Source organism: Pseudopipra pipra, chromosome 3, assembly GCF_036250125.1.
Source record: "Pseudopipra pipra isolate bDixPip1 chromosome 3, bDixPip1.hap1, whole genome shotgun sequence".
In the NCBI taxonomy this organism is placed as follows: domain Eukaryota; kingdom Metazoa; phylum Chordata; class Aves; order Passeriformes; family Pipridae; genus Pseudopipra; species Pseudopipra pipra.
Genome location: NC_087551.1, coordinates 48381627 through 48391782, shown reverse-complemented (window position 1 = coordinate 48391782; position 10156 = coordinate 48381627). Strand labels below are relative to the sequence as shown.

At 44.4% G+C, this 10156-nt stretch overlaps 1 long non-coding RNA gene across 1 annotated transcript; it reads left to right on the top strand.

Annotated features, from left to right (window-relative positions):
* Positions 1-1649: 1649 nt before the first annotated feature.
* On the top strand, positions 1650-5985 carry LOC135411466 (uncharacterized). Its single transcript, XR_010429167.1, has 2 exons — positions 1650-1723; positions 4995-5985. It is a non-coding gene; the product is annotated as an uncharacterized LOC135411466 (long non-coding RNA).
* The last annotated feature ends 4171 nt before the right edge of the window (positions 5986-10156 follow it).

The window sequence follows — 10156 nt, the reverse complement described above, 5'->3', positions numbered from 1 at the left end:
TTTGACTTACTTTTCATTAGAAGCGATTTTTTATTTTTTATTTTTGCTACACCAGAGGGCAGCAAGTGATGCCGCTATCCAACTGAAGGCACAGATAACTAACAGAATTGCATGCTATCTTGCAAAGTTCCTATGAAAAAATAGGTGGATACTTAAAAATTTAGTAAAACTTTCCAAAAGGCAGAAATAGTTAGCTTTGTTCAACAGGATAGTTCTAAGGTTCCAAACATGTACCTTTTATTCACCATGTGTGAATAGAGCAGTATAGGAGTACAAAGCACTATAGATTTGAATACCTTTCATCTTTTTTTTATTTTCTGATCTATGAGAATGACAACAGTACATTATTTAACATCTGTGCAGTGAAGCAATTTCATTAGTGAGCTGTTTTCTGCAAACTTCCCTGCAGGCTGGAAAAGTGGTTTACACCCGCTCCAGAGTTTTGGGACTTTGTTAGTGAGCTGCAAACAGGCCTTCATATACGTGTTGTTTGAAGAGCTGTATTCTGCTTTCATTGCTTGTTGAAATGCTTTCCTCCTAAGACACGGGTTCTGAATCAGCTATTTGCATACAAATCTGTGAGCACTGCAAAGTTAACTGCAGCTGTCCTGGGATGACCCTGGGAAGCTGGAGTGAGCAAGGCCTTTGGCAGGCAGCTCCCCTCTGTGATTTTATTCCCAGTATTTTGACTGCTTGTTTAATGATGAGGCTCTAAGGAAAAGAGACGAACCATATGCTCATCAAGTAAGGCACAGGAAGCAACCAGGCCTGTGGGATCTCAGCAGCAGGATAAGATGACTGTCTTGGTAGAAAGTCAAGGCTGGAGGGGGCAGTGGAGGGCCACAGGCTGGCCCTGTGAGGCTTTGCTCACCTGCAAGTGAGGATTTACCAGCCTGCTGAGCAGGGCACTTGAACATTCAGTCTGTTAGTCATCCAGACCTGGATCTTATGCAGCTTTTGCTCTCTTATCTGGAGATTCCCAGTGAATCACAGAGAGGGTTTGAGCACTCAGCGTCTCTCTGGATCAGGCCTTCAGGTTACTTCTCATCTCTGTGGATGAAGGCTTGTACCCTGCCAGGTGCTTTGCAACCAAGGACTGTATTAAGGCATTACTTGTTGGACATGATGTATGTTTTCTAGGAAATGAGGCGGTAAGGGACAGCAGGGTGAAGGGATGACAGTGCTTAATAATTCTTAGAGAAAGAGATTTTTATCCTCCCTGCTGCCCTTATGGCAGTTAGCTGGAAGCCTTTATGTGAAGGCTTATCTTCCTGCCCCCTCTTCTCCCTCCCCTTCTCAAAGGACATTCCCAGGAAAGCTATCATCATGAACCAGGAACAGAGCATTTTTCTTGGCAAACCTAAGCAGAGAACTTCAGGCCTTGTCTACACAAAGAAAATAAGGGAGGATGTGAATGCAAAGTAAAATGCCTGTTCCTGGCCATTGCTCTATGGGGGTGCTCTTTTCCTGCAATAAGATAACTTTATCTGAAGATAAGGACTCCAGAACAGGTGACTTGCAGTAAATTAACCTTGAGGACATAGCAGTTACTCTGTAGCAAGTGCCTATTGCACATCCTTGCTTTAGTGTCAAGTATATGGAGTCTTTGCCTCTTTCCTTGGAGGCACTTTCCTGTCATCACTGAGGCACTGCAAGGATTTCAACAAAAGCTGGCCATGGTGCCTCCACTCTGCTCCACTCTCCATTCCATCCCCCTGAGCAGGTGCTTACTGTTGTGTAGGGAATCATTGTGGGTCTGTCAACTGCATTCCATCCAGGGAGCAGCAGCTGCATTTTACCCTATAATTTCAGTACCATTATAACTTCTCTTAGGATGTGAATATAGCTTCTCAGTTTCCTCTAATTTTTATGCCCAGCCATCTTCCCACACATACAAAGATTTTTTATTAGGAAAGCAGTAGCCACCAGTCACAACCAGAATGTGCTGCATTTGATGTTTGCCAGGCAAAGTGGATCTGTGGGCTGCCGTTGCCTCTGCAGGATGGAGGAGAGGTGCTGTGGGATGTTTCTGAGGTCACATGCACCCCAGTTGAACTTGCATGCCCTGCCAGCACTCAGCTTACCCCACCAAACTGTAGGCACCCACGTGAGGCACTTGAAAGCCAGTGGTGGACCCTTGAGGCCTTTGTATTAATTTGGAAGGGATTCATATGTCAAGCGACTGCTCCAGCCTTTGGTGATTCCTACTGATTGATTTGCCAGCTGCTGAGCTACCATGGGGCATGTAGGATGAATCAAAGGAGTAGCTTAGTTTTCTTCAGTTTTCTGCTTGGTTTGGAGACTATCCTCATGTAATTCCATGGCTCAGTTAGCAGGGTAGGGGTTTTTATGTTACCTGCCAGGATTTAATCAGAGATAAGTCATGTCCCACCTGTGTTAGTGCATAGGGGGATTAAAGAGAAGGGACTGTTGCTGCGGCAGTAAAGAAGACAGCATTGTATCTGAATTCCCAGGGAACAAAGTGCCACTATTTCCCCTCAAACGGGAAACTAATGAATTCCAGACCTCTCCCTAACCTCCTTCATGTCTCACTTTTATTCACTGCATCCCTGATGTCAGCAGGACTCAGTGAGAGCTCAGTGCTGAATTTGGCTGTTGGCCTTGGCGTAGCCTCAGTGCAGACCACTGCTTCCCCCTCCTTACTGTTTTCTGTCTGTCCTTTCCACTGCAAACAGATAGCTACACTGTGACACACCACACACAACAAGCACTGCTACTGCTTGACATCGCAGCCACTCAACGCTTCTTCCTGGTAGTGATACCTCAATTTCCTTCTTTTGATGATGTCTGAAGAAAAAAACCCAATCTTTGGCAAAGCTAGACTATGAATTATTAGACTATGAATAATTGCTCTGCTTTGGGCTGCCAGTGAGCAACTGGCTTGTGTCAACTGCCCAGTGGAATAATTTGGAGAAGGCTGCAGCTCCAAGTTAGTTCTATGTATATGTATTTTGAGATACTAATCCAAACTGGAGACCTTCCAAAATTGAATTCTTCCCTGCAGTTGCTGTGGCTAGAGTAAACAGTAAAATGGAGTTTTGCAAAATGGAGCAAAAGTGGAGTTTTTAAATGCAGTCTAGATGGGGAGCAGCAACTCTCAGCAGCTTTTGTGGTGTCTGTCCCATTCCAGGTGGTGTCAAACCCACATTGTGAGTTTGGTCACTGGTGTGATGTGCTGCAGCCCACAGTCACCTGCTGAAGCACTGCATCCCACCTGAACCTTCCTTTCTCACTGCACCAGGCAGCTGGTGACTTTCTCAGCATCAGGGAGTGCAGCTGCAAGAGGAGGAAGACCAGGTGCTCTGTCAGCTTTGTGCCCAAATCAGGATGCAGAGGGCTGGCTTCTTTTCGGGGAGTCAGCTGGATGAACAGTGTACAGCTCTAATTGCCTTTTGTGCTTGTGTTACCCCTGGAGATCATTCCAAATCCAGCAGTCAGCTCTGTAGGAACGCAATTTGTACTCCATACCAGGATCAGTATCTATAGCATCATGCAACATCTGCTTGCATGTAAGCCAGTTCTGTGGGGCTCTGTCATTTCCTGGATCTCAGGAGCATCCTTCAGCCCTGATTCATTTGCCCACATCTTCCAGCTTCTCCAGTAAGGGAAGCACAGTTCTACAGAGTCATCTCCTTCCCCACATGCTGCTGGTAGGTGGGATGCCACATGGGAAAGACATTCTGTTTCTGGGAATTGGTCAGAAGGTATCAACAAGGAAATGACTCAAGCTGATTAGGTGGAAGGAAATTTTTTTACCTTGGCATGGATTTTCTGGAGCAGGGAGGGGGAGGGGCACTATGAGAAGGAGAGGAGTGATGAGGAGAAGGCCCTTTTTAGCCCTGGGCATCAGGCAATGGAGACAGTCTATATGGTATAATGGAAAACTGACTGTATGGTCCAGCCCCTGTGTCCCATGGGGTGGCTGGATCCAACCTTTCTCCTACCTTCCAAAAAAACATATCCAAATTGCTCTTTAAAACTGTATATGTTTTATTATTTTCTCTCTCATGGCATAGGAACAGAGAGCTCTGGGGCTTTTAGGAACAGCAGAGATAAAAAAGTCTCATGATGAGCTGTCACTTCGTGTGTGCATCTGTGTGTGTATATACGTGTATTATACATAGACTGGGTCAGAAGTTGGATAATGTGTTTTCAAGTGCTATTCCTTCCAAGTATCGTCTTGGCATACTCCAGATAGCTATTTCACTTTCAAACTAAAGGAAGACTGATTAATCTTGAAAATCTGTCTTCTAGATACTATGAAGTTGTGGCTTATGAAAATACAGTCTTCCAAAGGATTCTGCTTTGCATATGATTTCATATTGCAGGGATGTTTTGTGGATGTGCAGAGTCTACAAACCTTACCGTCATGTAAGAACACTGCAACGGCTTGTAAGATGTGCCAGAAACAAATACATGCCAGAAAAAACCCTCAGAAATTATAGGAGTCAGCAGCACAGATAACACAAGAGCTTGAGCACTCTGAAGCAACAGCAGCTCTCGTCCTTCCATTTTTACCTTGCTTTTCAAACTAGTTGATTTAATGTAATGATGTTGTATCTCCTGGGAAGGCCTCTCCCCGTTGTGATTTCCTCTTTGTTGCTATGTGTACATGGAGGAGGACACTGTGATGCCTATGTCTGCTTATTTTCAGCTTGAAATTCCTCAAAATATTTTTTTGTTATGGTACTTTCAAAAGACTTGACAGTGGTTAGAGCCTGAGTGAGATGGCCAACTCTTGGGCTTTTTCCCTGTTTCTTCATGCTCTTCCACAACTATTTATAGAGTCATCCCATGACCCAGAGTGTCATTATGATGGTACTGGTTTTGATTTGTGTGTGCTCACTGCCATTACTGAGAAGAGAGAAAAAACTGCTTAAAATAGCAAGATTAAGTTCTTTGGGTAGCGGGTTATGTGACCTTTGAGCTATTGGTTCAACAGCATTACCATGTGTCTTTCCTTATTCAAACAGATCCTGCTTCATATTACCCAGTTGCTCAGGAACTCATTTACCAGCGGGATGGGTTTTCATGGACAGAGGTGTGACGAGCTGGGCTGCCACTGGTTGCAGTGGCATTACCGAGTGTGTTTCAAGACAACAGCAGCTGGAAACCCCGTTCCCCACTGCTGGAGCAGAGTGACCTGCAAAGGGAGGCTGGTGCACAGAGAAGGGGCTCCCACAGCCACTGACTTCCTGTCAGTACAGTCTTGGAAGGGAAAAGTAGCAAGGGCAGGCTGTGCTGAGCTCCCTCTCCCATGCCCTGCCCTTCTTACATGACCAAGGTGCAGGAAGAGTCACTCTGGCTGCCCTCCTCCTTCTCCTGGTTCCTCTTGGCTGTTGGCACATCCTGGGAAGAGGAAGCTGTGGTGGGAGGAAGACTTGGTTCAGAGGCTGACAGCAGACCGGGCTAGACCAGGCAGTGGGAAGAGGTGTGAGGAGAAGCACAGGAGAGAAGAGGCCCAGGCTAACAGTCCAGGTTGAGATGTTCAGCCATCCATTTGAACACTTCATCCTGCTGCCCACACCTGACACTCTGCTTTGGCCTCCACGCTTCAATTACCTATGTCTTTGCTGAACAGCACCTAAGGGAGGAAGTCAGTGATGCAGACTTTGCTGACAAGCCAGGGACCTCATGTCAGCAACTTCTGCTGCTGTCTGCACCTGTCCCTGTGCACAGAAAAGAGAAGAATTGGTTGGCCATGAGCAACGCAAAACTTCAAGGCTCTGGGCTCTTGCCAGAGGAGCAGCCACTGTCCTCAGAGAAACTTTAACATTTCAACATGTATTTTTGTTCACTTCAATGAAATGAAAAAATAAAATACTGAAAGGTTTTGTGTAACAAGGTAGTCCAAACTGTTTTGGTTAGGGATAGTTGAAACATAAAGTTTATTTTATAGCATGACAGTTTATATAAAGTGAAGAAAATGGAATCCAGCATAATAAAACTACTTGAAATAAAACACTGTGATGCCTTTCAAAACTGTTTTGTGGAAACTTTTTTGAAGATCAGTGCCTTATCCTGAAATATTTAGTGTAGTTCCGGCATTTTTATACTTGAATAGTATTGTCTTGACAACTTTTCAGTTCTAACTTGACTTCTGTCATTGTCTCTCCCTGAGCTTTAACCATTCACCAGAAGGTGGAGCTTAAGGTATTGCCAATGAACTAGAACTGAAGTCAAAGTCCTTTGGATTTGAGGGCTTGAAATGTGTATTCTCTCCTCCCTGTTTTGCAGAGGAAGTCCTGGACCATCATGACAGCTCCCCAGGCCATAATACCTCGGACTCAGGAGTCTTAGTGGTCCCAGCCTATCTGGTATCAGCACAATCTAACTGAGCCAAAATATCATCACCTAAGTAACATCAAAGTCCAGAATCCTTGTACCAAAAGCAAGAATCATTGCGCCCCTGGAGATGCTATTGACTTTTTTTGTGATTACTATGAAACTAATGAGTGGGAGAGAGATGGGCATTCACCTCATGTTTCTGCCCCAGTCCCAGCAGACACTGCTGTCATAGAATGATAGAATGGTTTGGATTGGAAGGGTCCCTAAAGATCAAATAGTTCCAGCCCCCATACCACAGGGACACATTCCACTAGACCAGGTTTCTCAAAGCCTCATCCAACCTGGCCTTGACTTGTGTACCCGTGGGCCAAAAGCTGGTGAGCTTGATTCCTATGTGGTGGGTCACAATGCTGGGCTCCATGCACCTCTTGGCAATCAGGCTCATGCAAGTTCTCAGGGAAGGCTCTCTCTGGCACCTAAACCTCTGTAGCCTTGCAGTGGAGAGTGCTCCTGTATTGAGGTCTTAATTTGTCAACCACAATCATTCCACTGATGTAGCAGGAAGCTTTTGGATAACATAGACCCAAACCCCACAGTGCCTGAGGGATGTGTCTCAGATATTGAACCTGAATCAGTTCTCTATGATGCTGTGACAGAGCAGCGGGGATGCACGAGGTTGTCTGCAGTGACCCATGTTACCAGGATGCTGCATGAAAATGGGCTGCATGAAAAGGAGCACTCTCCGGGCTTTCTTCTTAAATACACGAGTTGCTTAGGTCCAGTCTGGGTCATGTTTAAGTAGAGAACTGAAAGCTGACTAGATTTGGTTAGCTGCTTTATGGGTGTGCTCAGGATTAAGACCCCATACTGAACAGTGCTTGACTAAAAATTTAGCATCTGCCTTGGCTTTTCTCTGCTGTAGTTTGGAGGAAAGATAGCTGCCATCTCTGCATGATGCATGGAGTGTTTGATTCAGAGCAGCCCTCCTTCATGCTTTTATGGGCCAGTTTGGGTTCAGTTACCTTTTGGTGGAAGTCCACGTAGATAATTTTCCTGGAGGATGTGGGTGGGATGAGATGTTGACACCTTGCCCACAAGTGAGCTTTCTGCTGAAACTGACCACAGCAGCTGCTCTCAGAGTGGCAGCTCACATCACAGCCCCAGAAATGTCTTTTTGGAAACACACTGAAGTTTCACCTAGATCACTGCCCTGTCTTTGGGGATGGCCAAAGAGGGAAGAGGATAAGAATAGATCAAATATACAGCAATTGTTCCCTATGGTACTCCTCTGAACTGCAGTGATTTCCAGCTGAGGGATTCATTAAGCTAGAAATGATACCTTTATGTTTTATTTGGATCAGTTCTAGTGGGCAGTCTTCCTAGCCCCTGTTTGTCCTAAGGCTAAATTCCCACCACCCTAACTTAGAGACATTTAGAAAAACATTTTGCTGTAATCGACCCATTGGAAATCACTTCAGTGTTGAATACAACAGATTCCTTTGGTTAGCCATCTAGGTGCTGGCAACACCGACTAGTGAAGATCCAGTTCTTTCAGTTTTACACCATTTCAGTGAATGGTGCAAAACCATTTGCTCAAGATAGCAAAACCCAAGAGGGGTGGCCAAAATCTTGACCTATAAAATCTGAATGAGTGATTCAGTGTTCATTAAAAAGAAATGAAAAATAAATTTCTGACCATTTTATTTCAAAACAGTAGCCTTATCTCTATTTCAATTATGTGTTATTTCAATTTATTAACAGTGAAGATAAGTACCAATGTGTATTAAAAACATTCCTTTCTTTTATATCCTGAAGAAAAATCAGTAGGCTCATAGCAATATTGGCACCTAGCAGAAGTTAACCACAAATAAGTGTGAGTTAAAACCCACTTGCTCAGGAAGTTTTTGAGACAAATTTGAAACACAGTGTTCCTGTCTGGCAGCAGAGAACAAATTAAGCATTTTTCTTAGCTCTTAAAATGCATTTAAATGTCAGCAATCTCATGGGGTAAATTGGTTTCTGAAAAGAATTTACATCAAAATAATCTTTGTACCCACTTCCCCAGAAAAGAGTTGATTGTCTTTTATTTTCATAACCTCTGTGCCAAATATCCCAAGTATGAGGAAATACTGAATCCTGCATTCTACTTGCAACAGCAGTTTTCCTTCAGGCAGCCTCTTTTTCTCCCAGAAAATTGATGGCTGTTCCCCTTGCAGTATAGCTTGGATGGGGTGCTGCTACCCAGCTTAGCCCTGACTCTGAGGCACACCAGCTATAGACCTTGTTCATTCTGGTACTGCCAGAGTCCAACAGAGGTGGAGGTCTGGTTCTTCTGTGTGTTATACAACAGGAGAAAAGAGATTAACCCTTCCAAGAAGTATCTACAGGCAGAAAAGGGGAAGACATACAAGAGCAAGGCACCAGAGACTGCAGAGAAATAACCACGATGTGGTGAGGTTTTTTCAAAGGTGAGTGCCTGCAGAGATAATCTAGATTACCTGGAAGAATAAATGCAAAGAGAATTAGTAAAGTCTTATCTCCATCTTCTTTATGGGTGTTCTCATTCAAAGTCAAGATGACCTGCCTGATGCTATTAAGCCAGTTTCACTCCACAATTTTAATGAATTCCAATGAATTTGTCTCAGTTTCTCAAGGTAGACAGGTCATGGCACAATTACCTTTTTCACAATGGGGCTAGAGGAAGGAAAGACAGAAGGAAGAGAAGCTATTCTGCTTAGACAGGATCAGAAATAAGAGAACTGAGTACCTCGTTAAAGAGATGAGGCTTGAGCAGACACCAGCCCTTCCCAGCAATTTATCACTTGCAGAAAGCCTACGTGGGAGAAAGCAAGGCAAAGGCTGAAGGATGACAGAGGCTAAGAGTCACATAGGGAAGGTCTGAAAGGCAGAAAGAGAAGCCTTTGATGAGGTGGAGCCAGTGGGTGATAGGAAGCAAGAGGGCAAAAACAGAGAGTTAAGAAAATGATTGGGAGTAACGCTCCAAAGGGAGTGGGTGCAAGAGCAAAGATAACTGAAAAGGAGGAGGGCTGTGAAATGATGTGAAGAAGAAATGACAGATTTTAGAGAGGGTGAGGAAGATAAAGAAAGCTGAGACATAGAAACTGTCATATCCAGAGGAGAGAGTAAGTGAAAGATGATATCCAGGAAAAGGGCCAAAGGGACTTAGAGGAAGCTGGTATTGACCATTCAAACAGAGAGAGCAGTGTTAAAGCAGGCATCAACATCGCAGTCAAACAGACCAACAAGGGAGTAGTTCATGGCCAAAGCAAGATCCATGTGGCTATGAAACATAGACCACAGCTGCAGGGCAAATCAATGGAAGAAAATGCCAGGAAATGGGCACCATTGTGGAGGTGAGAGTTAGTGAGGATGTTGGAAGGTAATGTTGTGAGGGAAAGGTAAAGTCCAAGGGGGGTCATCCAAGAGTTATCATGAGACAGCAATGTCAGGATGGGGCAGGAAGAGGAGTTGGATGAAGTGGTGATGGTGGGAAGAGGGTGAGTAAGAGCAAGGAGGTTTGGAATTATTAATAATGAGAAGAAAGGCCCAGCAGACTCCTTCCACTTTTTCTCCCTGGTTTGCTAAGAAAGATGTGGTAAAGAAAAGGAAGGAATAAGAGAACCACAAGGATGAAGAAATGGCGAGATGCTCTCTGAGGATCAGGGTGAAAATTAATAAAAAAAAAGGAAATACGGTTAGGCAAAGGAAAACTAAGGGAAGGCAAAGCAACAGTGCTGGAGAGGACAGGGAGGTGGGTGCAGTTGGAAAAGACCTTTTGAAAATGCTACTTGGACTCCAGGATGCTTGCAATTCTGAACAGAAAGGG